This window comes from Rhinatrema bivittatum, chromosome 2, assembly GCF_901001135.1.
Source record: "Rhinatrema bivittatum chromosome 2, aRhiBiv1.1, whole genome shotgun sequence".
NCBI lineage: Eukaryota > Metazoa > Chordata > Amphibia > Gymnophiona > Rhinatrematidae > Rhinatrema > Rhinatrema bivittatum.
This window is the reverse complement of record NC_042616.1, coordinates 780,462,437-780,476,743: the sequence shown is the minus strand read 5'-3', so window position 1 is coordinate 780,476,743 and position 14,307 is coordinate 780,462,437.

Here is a 14,307-nt window from a genome sequence, read left to right as displayed (position 1 = left end):
AGGATATTCATCTCCAGGTAGTAGCCAACATTCCCTCAAGCCACCCCCATGCCTCTTGTCTTCATTCACATCCTCTAGATTTTATGGAATCACTGTATTTATCCCACGCCCCTTTGAAATCCTTCACAGTTTTGGTCTTCACCACTTCCTCTGGAAGGTCATTCCAGGCATCTGCCACCCTCTCCGTGAAGAAATACTTCCTGACATTGGTTCTGAGTCTTCCTCCCTGGAGTTTTAAATCATGACCCCTGGTTCTGCTGATTTTTTCCAACGGAAAAGGTTTGTCGTTGTCTTTGGATCATTAAAACCTTTCAAGTATCTGAAAGTCTGTATCATATCACCCCTACTCCTCCTTTCCTCCAGGGTGTACATATTTAGATTCTTCAATCTCACCTCATAAGTCATTTGATGAAGACCCTCCACCTTTTTGGTCGCCCTTCTCTGGACCGCCTCTATCCTGTCTCTGTCCCTTCGGAGATATGGTCTCCAGAACTGAACACAGTACTCCAGGTGAGTCCTCACCAAGGACCTGTACAAGGGGATAATCACTTCCCTTTTCTTACTTGATATTCCTCTCTCTATGCAGCCCAGCATTCTTCTGGCTTTAGCTATCGCCTTGTCACATTGTTTCGCCGACTTCAGATCATTAGACACTATCACCCCAAGGTCTCTCTCCTGCCCTGTGCACATCAGCCCTTCTCCCCCCATCGAATACAGTTCTTCCGGATTTCCACACCCCATATGCATGACTCTGCACTTCTTGGCATTGAATCTCAGCTGCCATATCTTCGACCACTCTTCCAGTTTCCTTAAATCCTGTCTCATTCTCTCCACTCCTTCCGGCATGTCCACTCTGTTGCAGATCTTAGTGTCATCCGCAAAAAGACAAACCTTACCTTCTATCCCGTCTGTAATGTCGCTCACAAAGATATTGAACCGGACCGGTCCCAACACCGACCCTTGCAATCCAGGTCACCACCTTGGCACTCACTCCTAAGCTTCTTATTTTATTCACCAGTCTCCTGTGCGGAACCGTATCAAAAGCTTTGCTGAAATCCAAGTAGATGACATCGAGCGCTCTTCTCCAACCGAGAAGAATCACTCGTTTCCCCACCTGGCTGGCTTTTTGTAGCAGTAGACGGGTTTTTGTAGCAGTAGATGGGTTCCAGGATCACGAATCCGTAGAGGTGGTATACAACCAAACAAAAGGCACTAGCCAATGGCACAACAAGGGACAGAGGGCCGATACTATAGACACTAGTTCTTTGTAGTTGTACACAGTCCTTCTTCCATTTGTATGGAAATTCTTGGAAATCCAACAGTATATTTATTTTACGAAAAATTAACTTTTCCATCATCTCTGGCACCAGCCATGAATAATGTGGACTCACAATATCCCCCTACTATTGAGAATGCCTGTTCACTAGGTGTGCCGGTTGGCGGGTAGATTGCTGGGCCACGTTGGTAGGTCTGGTCATATCATGGCCTTGTGTGCCCCATATGGTGATGGGGTGCACAATACATTGCCTTGAGTGATATGTATCAGGAAGACAAATAATAAATGTTTTAAAATAAATAAATTGGGAGCTGCTTTCTCTATAATGGCTGCTAGATAGCATGTGACTGATTTTTGTGCTGGCTTCTCCTATGGTGGAGAAGGATAATCTCCTCTGCTGTGTCCTGTTCCAAGAGTGAACATTATGAGATGTGGCTGTAGAGGGATGGGGGGGGGGGGGGGTGGATAAACATTGGGAAGGAAGGGGCAGCCGATAGGGTGCTATTCTGGCTGACACTACTATGTGGGGTGCCCACAGTTTCTTTTACTGCATCCCCACTATTCCTCTTGTTCCCATCCCCACATCCTATGCAACATCATCTTCTTCCATGGGTCATACACACAGTACGGGTATAAGTAGCCTTCTGTGTAAGCAGTTTCAGCTTATCTTGCACACGCTACTGCAAAAAGTCCACAAACAACCCCACTTGTCCTGTCAGTCCCTGTTCCTGCTAGAAACAGTCTAACTCATTCTACAGGATGTTGACTACGGGGATCACCTCTTTCATGATCTCACTGAGATCATCCATGGCATCTTTGAAGGTCGTCAGGATGTTTACTAGCTGCTGGGAATGTGCATTTGGTTTAAAATGAATGATAAACTGAACCAAACTGGGCATTTTTGTTTCAGTTTGGTTTACTCCGAAATGAATGTATAATCCCCTCCCAAATAACTTCCTCTATAATGTTGTGTTCTTCCCTTTTCAAGAAGTAATCTATAGTTTACATCATCATACGTGTGTTTTTAATTGACTTGTGCAATATTGTCACAGTGTTTTTTTGTGTACTTAGCTATATTTATTCCCTTGTTAATTTGCATTCACTCCTTACTGCATGCTTTGCAGTTTTTCTAGGGCTTCCTCTGTACCAGCATTAGTTTAAAAACCCTTGTTTCTATGCCTTGACTTCAAGATTAAGCTGCACAGGTTTGTCCTCTTTGTTCTTATATTTGTTGCCTTCTGGGATATAAATGGGGAGGACAATTTTCAAAAGCATTCACATGAGTAAATACCTTGGCTGAAACTTTCCTTCGTGGCTAAAAATACCTTTGATCTTCCATAATGTGCATGCATTTATTTGGACGGGGAGGAAGAGGAGAAAGTTGATCATGGGGTCATGCATGGATATTACTTGTATTGTTAACCAACTTGGAGGCAGTGTTTTAAGCAGAAGAAATAAATAAAGACTTAAAAATATAAATAAATGTGCACTTACATTCAATTTTCAAATCTGCAGGTATTATTTTGCCCTCCCCACCACCCACACAAATAGCAGGTGCAAAGTACGGGGATGCTTTTAGCATGCATACTTCACACTTGTTTTCAAAGAGTAACCATGCAGGTAGTTTCTCTTTGAAAATTTGCATAAAGTATGCACATGCAATGCACCCAAGCAGCTTGCAACTGGGCAGGCTATTTGGAAATTCTTCAAACCACCACCTTTATTGATACCTCTGTGCTTCTAACTTCATTAGGGTTTACCCATTGATAGAAAATTGGGCAATAAACTTTGAGACAAAATCAACGGGCCCGATTTGTAAACAGGTGTCTCTTGCTCTGTGCCCATGGGATGAACCTTTGGGAAAGTCAGGCCTTTGTTTCCTCACAGGGAAAATGAAATTCCAAAAATTAAAAAGATGCTACAGACTGAGAGTGATGGAACAACTTAAATCCTTGTGCGAACTTGGACTCTGTGAACACATTAAATAGTTGCTGAGTTTTATGTGTGATTTACTATACAAGAAATGTTGCATGTCGCCTTTGTATTCAGCTCCATTGATCAAGAAAATAAATTAGATCTTAGGCTCTTTCTACCCAGGATAGCGGTTTGCTATAGAAAGTAATTAATGCCGTAAATTATAGTCACAGCTGTTAGCAACATGCAAGTATCTTGTTTTCCTTCTTTGGGTTCAGCTAAGCATCCATTTGTTCAGTGATATTTACACTAATATCTTTATTTATTGGGTGCAATTGTCCGTCTGTTTCACTGAGGATTACATTAGCAAGATTTTGTCACTACTGCAACCATTAATCTCTCTGAATGTTAACCTTTCCCTCCCGATAAGGCAAAGTCATGTTTACAATCTTTCAACGCAGACAAAAAAAAACTGCTGAAATATGACAGCCCAAGAATGCTCACTGCAAATGAAAAGTCCTCAAATGCTAGCACACTTGGAGTCCATAGATTTAATCGCTCTGATTAAAACGGCGCTGAAGAAAGATCACATTAATCAGAGCGAGCTGTCTGAGATGAGCGTTCAATTTGTCTTACTGACCTTCTACCTAAAACTTGCAAAAGGTAGGAAGCTGATACTATGTTTGCCTGAGCCATGCTTGGTGAATTTGATGAAATTTGGTTCAGCTGCACAAGGTTTTGGAAAATGCAGTTTTAGGGATAAACGCCTATCGCACCTCACTACTACTACATTCTACAGAGAAAAGTGAGAAGTTCTTTTGAGAAAGGCTGAAATGGAAAAATTAAAAGCCTGAAATGAAATAATGATTACAGTGAACAGGAGAAAATCCAGCTCGACTTTCTAACTGGGCTGCTTTATTTGCTTATGTATTATTTTTGTCTTGAACCAGAAGATCCATGGGTATGGAAAAGTCAGTGGGAGCAGGCACCATTTTCTTGTACAGAAAACATTAATAACAGCACCAGCTTCAATCTCCCAGTACCATATACAATTGTAACACCAGTAGGACAGAAAGATGAGGAATTATTCTTGCCCCATAAAGAAAGAAGATTTGATTTTTGTTTTATTTTTGCTTTTCATTTCAAATAAACAAAACAAAACAAGCAAGAAATAAAATGGGAACAATGAAATAAAATAATCCCTAGAATATTCTGCACAACTATTTTTTTCTATTGGCTTGATATAGGGTTAAAATGTAATACCTGATCTGAGGTGGGGTGATTTTCACTGTGTTCTAAGCATCCAAAAATCCACCTTGCTCAACCTTCTGAAATTAAAGGGCTGGTTAGCACTGAATGTTTACTCTATCCTAAATCCCCACACAAATCTCCTGACAACCCCTTCCACCAGAGTAGCATGAGAGAAGAAATTCCCTGTGCTAACTGGGCAAAAGTGAAAGTGCTGGGTTGGCATGGAAGATTTGTTCATGGAGCAATGCTACTCTGCATATTTTTAGATTCTGTGCACGCTAGTAACGTGGCCTCACTAGCCTGGCTATAATTTAATGTGCATGTGGAATGTGTTTTCATTTATCATGTCAACAACATTCTCCATATCTTTTCATATTTTTAAAAAGAAGCAATAAAAATCCCACAGAAGTTTTTTTTTTTGTTTTTGTTTTAAGTGAATAGCATTTGCTATTTGCAAAATAAAATAGTGCACCGTTTATCTGAATAGGGTGCACTATTTGCAAATAATGTGCACTATTTGCTGAAAAAATGAGAACATTTCCCCAATGAAACAGAATTTGGATGAGAACTTCATTGGGTTCTAACTTCATTAGGGTTTAACTCATTGATAGAAAATTGGGCAAAACATTTTTGGCCTGCACACCCCTAGGTAAAACCTTTCTCATACCACAGTAAGTGGTATTTTATCATGCACATTACATTTGTACCTATTCATATGCTACAATTTTTTTTTAATGAATTTTATTGCATAGGTCCCTAAGACTGTAATTAGTGAAGAAATGTAAATATTGTGCTTTTTTTTTTGTGGCAAATGACAATGTGAATATGGTATTATTTTATATGATACTTGCTCTTTTCATTTTATTCAACCAATATTCAAAATGGTGGAATGAGCAGTACCCTTATCTCATGCTTATTGCATGCTTATTTTTTTGTGGAGTTGTGTTTTTTTTTTTCCATAAGGCAATCCAGTTGGGTTGATCCATACTATGGAAATTTCTTTTCATTTCCTTTATTTCTTAGCTTTCTCCTAATCTTCTCTTTTAATGTCATTAAAAACACTTGTATTTACATATAAAGAGAGAGAGTGTGTGTGGTCATTCTGTTAAATTTGAGCCCCCCTAGTCTATGTTTAAAAGAACCTCTCCAATTGTGCAGATGTAGTTCTCACTGTGAATGCCACACTCAGACGTATTAATAAACGTAGGGTCCCTTTAAGACTTCCACATAAATCTTGCAAACCATCACTAAGAGTCTCTTGTATGCCTTTGAGTTAGTTGCATAGCAGACAAGCTAAAAGACTACAGTGCTTCCAGAGCTAACCAAGCTCTATATAAGACTGTAGAAGGACCCTAACTTATTATTTGCTTGAAATAAGGTGAGCACTTTATCTATATAATATAAGTTAGATTAAAGAGAAGGTACTTATTCAACAAGTGACATAACTGCATTTATTGTGACACGGTTTCAGTGGCAAAGCTTCTTTCCATTGCTAAGTTTTCATTGTAGTAACATGAATTGATTGTTATACTACAGAGTGAAACTTTGTGAATTCTTTATCGATAGTTCGATACTGCCTGGTATTGCTCTTTGTAAGAAAATATGGGTTGAAAATCATAGTGTTGCATGTCAAAGTAAATAATTTAACTTGCATGTCTAGTGGGTTAGTTGCATAGCAGTCAAGGAAAAGGATTTCAATGGAAGTCATTTCCAGAGCTAACCAAAGTCTAAATACAAGAATGTGGAAGAGCCTTATTCTTATTTGCTTGAAAAAAGGGGTACCCTGGAGTAGCAGAGAGGAAAGCAAGTTGCAAGAGGAGCAACTGCCCATCCTCCTGCTGTTTTGAAGTTTGTAGGAAGCAAATCCACATGGAGACAATAGAACTGCATTTGTAAAAACATATAGGGGTGTGCAGCCAAAAAGTATTCATTAACATTTTTTTTATTTTGTTTAAGCTTTCCCTATTTATTTCCTTGATATTTTCATTTTTAGGATATTTTTGCTTCAAAAAGACTTGCATGCTTCATCCCTAAAAACTTGTGGACATAAACCAAATTGAATAGACATTCAGCTACAGAGCCAAGGAAATGAGCTCAGTAACATTATAGGACTGCACGTTTAAATAATCCAATGCTTCTACATAAAATTCTGTGGAAAATAGTTGTGTTAATTCATGCATATTCATACTAATGTGACAGTTACGTTTTCTTATATAATTGCTTCAGTAAAAACTCATCTGTTTCAATTACTTTACTGTGTTTAATTGTTTATTGTTATCAAGCCCCTATCATTGAATGCTCAGAAGTAGCAAGCACACAGGAAATAGACTGGATTTGTTCTCCTGTTCAAAATGCAGAAATTTGCAGCCAATTCCATCTTGCAGATTCCTGGGAAAAGTGAGGAGATTGCTGATTGATGCTATGTTTTTTCCCCCTCCTCCCTGTAACTGTTGCGCTCGGAGGTGGACCCTTGTCCTGGAGCCGTGGAGAACGGCTCCCTGGTAGGGACCAGGAAACACCTGTCCCCAGGGGGTGGAGCACAGGAGGAGACAGAGGCTAGGATGAGCTTCACCACTGGAAGCCCGCAGTCCCCCCGAGTGGAGCCCTTAGGGACCCGGGCTGCTTGGACTTAGGTGGGTCACGCAGGGTCTCCCGGAGAGGTAGTAGAGAGACATGCTCATAAACAACAACTGAGCACAGTCGGACTTCACGGTGTGGGTCTGGAGGACAAGGAAGGCCGGAACAGCATAGGCGATGACAAGGCAAGGGACAGAGCCAGAATCAGGATATGTGGTCAACAAGGCAGAGGTCAGGTTCCAGAGGTCAGATGAGGTCACAGGCAGGCAGAGGTCAAGATGCAGGCAGCAGACAGGAAGGTCAAGGAACAGGCAGAGGTCAGTACCAGAGAGACAGTCCGAAGGTACTACCTGGGGAGATGAACAGACAGACGCAGGAACAGAAGGACACTGGAACAAGACTATGAATGCTGAGGCAAACTAGTACACTTCCAGTGCCGACCCGATTGCCAAGGCAAGGAAGGGCAGGCCCCAGAATGCCCTAAACCACCCCTTTTTAAACACACATATATGTAGGCACAAAAGTGAATATGTACAAAATCAGGAATATGTGAGTAGAGGTTACTTACATGCATATATGCTAATTTTTTATGTGCAACATTTTTGAAAATTCACCTGTAAATTTCATCTGCCATTTGGATGCCCAGTCTCCCAGACTCGTAAGGACCCCCTGCAATTTCTTGTGATTTAACAACTTAGAATAATTTGTTTTTCTGAATTTTTACAATACAAATAAAGTATTTGTTCAAAAGAAAACTTTGATTAAGCATATCATTAAAGTAATAATATACATACATCAGCATACCCAAAACATAAATCTCTTCCCTTAATGCTTAATCAGAAATCTCAACAATCTCTATCGGTTCGGGGTATAAGACTCTGAGGAGTAACACACAGAAGTATTCTTAGGTAATGGTATAGCCCTGAACTAGAGCAGTGTTAATTTATTTCAAGTCTCTATGGAGCACTATTTGCAGAAAAGAAATCAATAAAAGCTCTTAAATGCTCAGGTGCAAAAAATATGTAACAATCACTCCCCTTTCTTACAACACATTTACAAGGATGGCGCAACATGAATGTTGAGCCTAGGGAAACAGTCTCCTGCCTCATACTTAAAAAGGCTTCTTGCGTGATTTTAGAGATGTCTGGAAACATACATATTGTTAAACCATGAAAGGGGGTATGTAAATGTTGAAAATATCTAGACCATCATTTTGCTAACCATCCTGTTCTGCTATCAATGTCACAATCTATGTAGCACATTCAATTATCTCTATTGCAGAAGATTCAAGAAGCATAGTTAAATTATCAACATCAAACTGATTTTGCTCTTGAGGCATATTTTCCCCTCTTTCAGCTGTAGTTTTGGGGATAAAATAAACCTTATTTATCGCAGGCATTTCAGAGTCTGTCATGAGAAGGGTCTCTCGGAAATATCTTTTAAAGATTATTATGGGCATTCCCCCATAATTTTAGGAAACGTAATCAGTCTAACATGTAATCTCCGATTCCAGTTTTCTAATAAATCCAGTCTTCGGGACAGTGCTGTTCTATCTTTTTATAGTAGCCTGATTGAAATGTTGGATATTTCTTATCGCTGTTTCCATTTCATCCACTTTACTTTTATATTTTGCAGGGTTTGACTTTGTTCAGAAATCTTATTGTTAAAGGAAGAGGTTAATTGTTCCATTTTCTGGTTACTAGTTCTTACAGCAACTGTGAGACTAGCTGTAAGGTCCCATAAAGTCTCCATCATGACCACTGCTGGGTCTAATGGGGGCTGCTATATGCTCAACCCGATGAAGCTGGAATTCCGGTGGCTGGTGGTCTATTTTCGGGGGGGGGGGGGGGGGGGGGGGGCCTGAAGGGAAACCCTCTGCCTCAGGCGGGGTCGGGTCTCCTCCTCTCGGCACCGCAGTGAGGCTACTTCCCCCCATTTGTCACTGCTCCCGGAGTCGATAACTGATAACTGCGTCGATATATGAGGGGGAAAACTCTTATTTTCCACTTCCGTTTTGCTGGCATTATTCTTATATTGCTTTTCAGTATATAACAGCAGTTCAGGAAAAGAAAAACGCTGTAGTATCTCTCAAAAACGTGGCAGCTTGCTCAAACGACTCCTCTCAGGGCGCCATCTTGCCCCCAACTTAGAATAATTTTGATGCAGAGAATAAAGGCTGCTCAGACAGCCATGAAGATTGCTTAATTCAAAGAAGCAGCTACAGGAATTTTCAATGGCCCAGCATTAAAGACCTGATGAGTATAACTTTCCATACCAAGATGCGTCAAATACAATTGACCTTGTGGCAGCAGGGAAGTCAATTAAGAGGCCCAGCTAGTGCTATACTGTTCACAAAAGCACTAAGAATAGAACACACAACACAAAAAAACATTATAAAGCAAGCACATAGATAATGAAAAGTAGGCAACAGGTAAAATGTTCACAGCTGTAGAAGCACCCGTCATTAACATCACTTTATAATTATACATGTGCCTAATCAGTCTGAAATCTCTGATGTAGAACTGGATGTAAACATTGTAGGAAAAAAAAAAAGCTGAGCAAGAAAAATAAAGATTTGATGTGTTAACTAGTTGTTACAAGACCCAGAAACAATCCATAGCAAGCTGGTGATGGTGTCCGAAAATTGGCAATTCGAGGGACCACACATAGAGATTTGAAATTGGTGGGAAGGTTTTCATGAGTGTTGCTTTTGGTTCCATGGGACTGTGCGTCTAATGTAAGACAGGGTAACAGAAGCCTACGCGAGATGCTGTATAAAGATCTCCATCCATGCTACTTAACATTTCTAGAGCGCTACTTGACGTAGACAGCGCTGATCTAAATCGACAGTTAAAAGCCATTGTATACAAGAAAAACTCCGTAAATGTATCAGCTTTGGTGGCACTTTGAAGAGTTTGGAAAATAAACCTCCAAAATGATGAAACCTTCTGTCTATTAGTACTAACAGTTCTTTCTTTTAACAGATAAGTGCCCCAATATGATGGGATTTTGTTTTCTTGATATTTCACTCCTAGCCTCAAGCTTAAAAATAAGAGCTTTGTAAGAGTGCCATAACTTTATATTGATTTCAATGCAGTGCATCAGGCAAGGAGTTAAGAGTCCAGCTCTGGGGAATTTTTAACTTTACAGCTTGGGCTTGCTTGTATGCACCATAGACAGAAGATTGCTTCACCTACTCAGCTGTTGCAGTTCTCTTTGACTTGCTGAACAAGCATGTTAAACATGATTAAAAGTTTTTTGGGGTTTTTTTTTTAATAGCAATTAAGCCAAAATGGTACATTCCAAATAACACTTATTTACAGCACATACTGTACTGAGAACAGACTCTGAGTGCTTCAGGATTAATAAGTAAACAAGACAGAGCTCTGCAGAACTTAAAGTACAGATGGGATATGGAAATTTTTCTTTGATTGTCCGCAATAGAAAAACAAGAAAAATCTTCAATATAAAAAGAGGGAGGATAACTTTCAAGCAGGTGTGTAGGGTAGCATGTCGTATGCATGTGGCCCGCGTGTAATTTTTTATAACCCATATGTACCACATATGCGTATATTGTAAAAGACTTGCATTGAAAGCGCATATATTAATGCATTGAATGCACAGACCTTTCCTGCTGGCAGACTGGGTGGACTGTTTGGTCCTTTTCAGCTGACATTTCTATATTTCTATGTTTTAAAATATACATGCGTATAATTTGCAAACCAAGTAATGTAGGACTTACATAAGTCACAATTTATGTGCCTAAAGTGGCCAATTTTCAAATATGCAACATAAATTATAATTAAACCAGTTTACTAATGAATCCCAGCTTAGAAACATAGAAAATGATGGCAGAAATGGACCAAACGGTCCATCTAGTCTGCCCAGCAAGCTTATGGGTAACATCTACTGCAGTCATACAGGTCACTCCCTTACTTAGTTTCCCAAACTATCAAAGTCAGGGCCCTTGATGGTTGCTATCTGAGTCCAGTTCTCCATTACCTCTTGCCGTTGAAGCAGAGAGCAATGATGGAGTTGCATCCAAAGTATCAGGCTTATTGGTTAAAGGTAGAGCAAGTGGACGGCCGGCGCTATCTTGTGCTCCTACCATGTGGACAAGGATCCGACCAATGGCAACTGGTAGCCCCTGTGACGTAGTAAGGCAAAGGCTATCGGCACCAGTTTGAATACTGGCAGCCGACCAGCCCGAGTGCAGGACCCCGCTGGACCCCCAGGGACTTCTGCAAGTCTTGGGGGGGACTTCTGGCACATCTTGGGGGGGGTCCAGCGGGGGTCCAGCAGGGGTCCTGGAGCCATCTCCTGCACTCGGGCCGTCGCTTGCCAGTATTCAAAATGTCACATGGGCTACCGGTGCTATTGATCGGCCCCTCTCACATGGTAGGAGCACAAGATGGCGCCGGCCATCCATTGCTCCTATCATGTGACAAGGGCCGACCAATGGCACTGGTAGCCCGTGTGACATAGTGAGGGCAAAGGCTATTGGTGCCATTTTGAATACCAGCAGCTGACAGCCCGAGTGCAGGAGATCGTGCCAGGACACCCGCTGGACCACCAAGGACTTTTGGTAAGTCTTGGGGGGGTCAGGAGGGTGGAGGTTTATTCATTAGATACATTGTATTCGTGGGGGTTTGCCATACATTTCATGACCCCACAAATACAACAAATAGGGACATATACGTTGCGGATTGCCAATACGTCGAAAACGAATGCACACCCCTAAAGGGTAGTAACAGTCGGATCAGTGAGTTACCCCTGTGCTTATTTGTTTTCCCAAACTGTAAAATTCAATGTCCTTGCTGGTTGCTGTCTGAATCTATTTTCCCTTTTCCTCTTTTCCCCCTGCTATAAAAGCAGAGAATAATAATGGAGTTGCCTCGATAGTATGAAGGCTTATGGTTAAGGATAGTAACAACCGCACTAGCAAGTTATCCCCATGCACTTTTTTCTTCATGTCCATCCTCTAGCTTTTAGGGATCCACAGTGTTTATCCCATGCCCCTTTGAAATCTTTCACTGTTTTTGTCTTCACCACCAGTCCTCCAAGTCATCGATACCTTCCTGGTTCTTCAGCTTGAACGCCCCCCCCCCCCCCCACTCCCCTGAACCCCAGCACAGAACGAGGAGTGAAGAGAGAAACAAGGTTTTTCTTAATAGTATACCCTTAGCAAGGCAAGCGCTCAACTTAATAAGGTTAAACTGAGAGAGAGGATTATGTGAAGAAGTATACACAAGATAACCCCAGAATACATTTAAGGACAGGAGAATCCAGAGGCCTGGCCTGGTCCATCTTAAGTACAGACAGCAGGGAATCCTGGTCCAGGAGGAGGATCCTGGGAAGGCGTATATCTAGCCAGGCACAGGGGGGAACAGGAGGACCCAGGGATTCAGGAGGAACCTTAGGAAGCCCAGACTGAGAGACTGTATGTTGAGACATTGCTAGTTTTATTTATAAACTGCAGAGTTATTTTTTCTGTTCTGAATGAATAAAAGGTTCTTGAATAATCAGCTAGAGCCTAGAATATGTCTGTTCTTTGGCCATTCTGACTGCACACACTGCCACAATGCTGATGTATATATTCTGCTATGAAAAGGATTCTTAGGAATGATTTTTAAATGCAGCAAATGACTGTTTACTGAATCTGAACATTCAACTGAAAAAAACTGTAAGCAGAAAAAAAGTGAATACCGACAATGAAGTCTGTGTTGGAGTGGGAGATGGGGGTCGGGGGCCTCTGTAAAGGTGAACACAATAGGGCCAGATGTACTAATGGACTTTTCCTATTTTGTTTCTACGGGGAAAATACTTAGAGGTCCATTTGGCATTTTTAAAGGGGCTTGTCTAGCCGCAGTACATCAATCACATTATTGAGTTCATTTTGAGTAATAATTCTCATAAATAGCTTGGTGGATCATAGGGAAAAATGCAATTCTGAGGAACTGAAATGCTAGGATAGTTGAAGTCTCTCCCATAGCTCCCTACTTATGCTCCTAGTGATGATTAGCTATTCATGTCCATCTAGCATAATCTATACAATAGAAAATAAATGATGGCTTGGGAACTGGGAAATCAATCATTCATTATGGCCTATTAACACTCGTATTGATGCAATTGTGGGCAGTAATTAGGTACAACCTATCATTGCATCTTGTCTGTTCTCTTTTCAGGTCCTTTCCTGGCTGAGGTCTGTGAAATTCAACAGCTGAGCTCATAAGGAATCTCTAACTTCATGCTTGAAGAATATTTCTTTCCTCTAATTCTGTATTTTTTTTGTTGGTAGGTCTTGATAGAGTAGGATATATCCATCTAAAAGTGATGCCCTGATCATAAAAACATCACTACAATAAACATTGTTTCACACAGACACAAACACACACGCAAACACATCATCATCATCATCATCATCATCAATCAAAAGTGATCGAACTAACTAACAGCTCGGACTTTCTGGCAGGCTAAAAGTACAGAAATTTCAAAAAAGTCCTAGCGGAAATGTAGGTGTTAGGTCTGTCTGGCAGGCCATGCAGGGGGATCTAGAAGACCAGGTATATAGAAACAGCCACACTAAACTTTATGGAAAGGGAGGGGTGGTGGGTATGCACTAACTATGGGATCTTGTTGCTCATCTAACCAAGATGGTAGAATGCAACTATAACCCCTAGGTAGGATAAAACTCAGATACTGGCCCAAAGGCACACATCAAGGATTTGACCCTATTACAACAGTTCTCCAGGATAGCTTATACCTGAGTGGTCAAGGGCTCCCTGTGGAGGAAGCTTAGATTCAAGGCCCTTTTGCATGTATCACAAATACACAGCTCCTTAGGTTCCTTGGTATACAGCACTGATAATCTCAGACCTCTCCAGTAGTCTTCAATATTCTCTTTCCCTCCAGTCAGCTCCAGCTCCGGGCGCTCCGTGATAAATTTTGTTTTCTTACGGTTTGGGTTTTTTTTCGGCAATTTTCGACGAAGTACGTTAGTGCGCACTAATGGGCCTTTCTGTGCACTAACAACCAGTTAGTGCGCACTGTCTCAGAATTAGTGCGCAGTACACCAAACAAGATAGTGCGTACTAGCTAGATGTTAATGCGCATTAAGGCTCATTAGTGTGCAATAACACGTTAGTTAGTGCACTCTAATAGAATTTACAGCGCACTAAGTATGATTAGTGCGCTGTAACTAATGTTAGTGCGCACTAAAAAATGCAACTTAAAAATTAAAAAGTATCAATTCAGAGGAGTTAGTTAGCTATGTAGTGCGTAGTAACTCC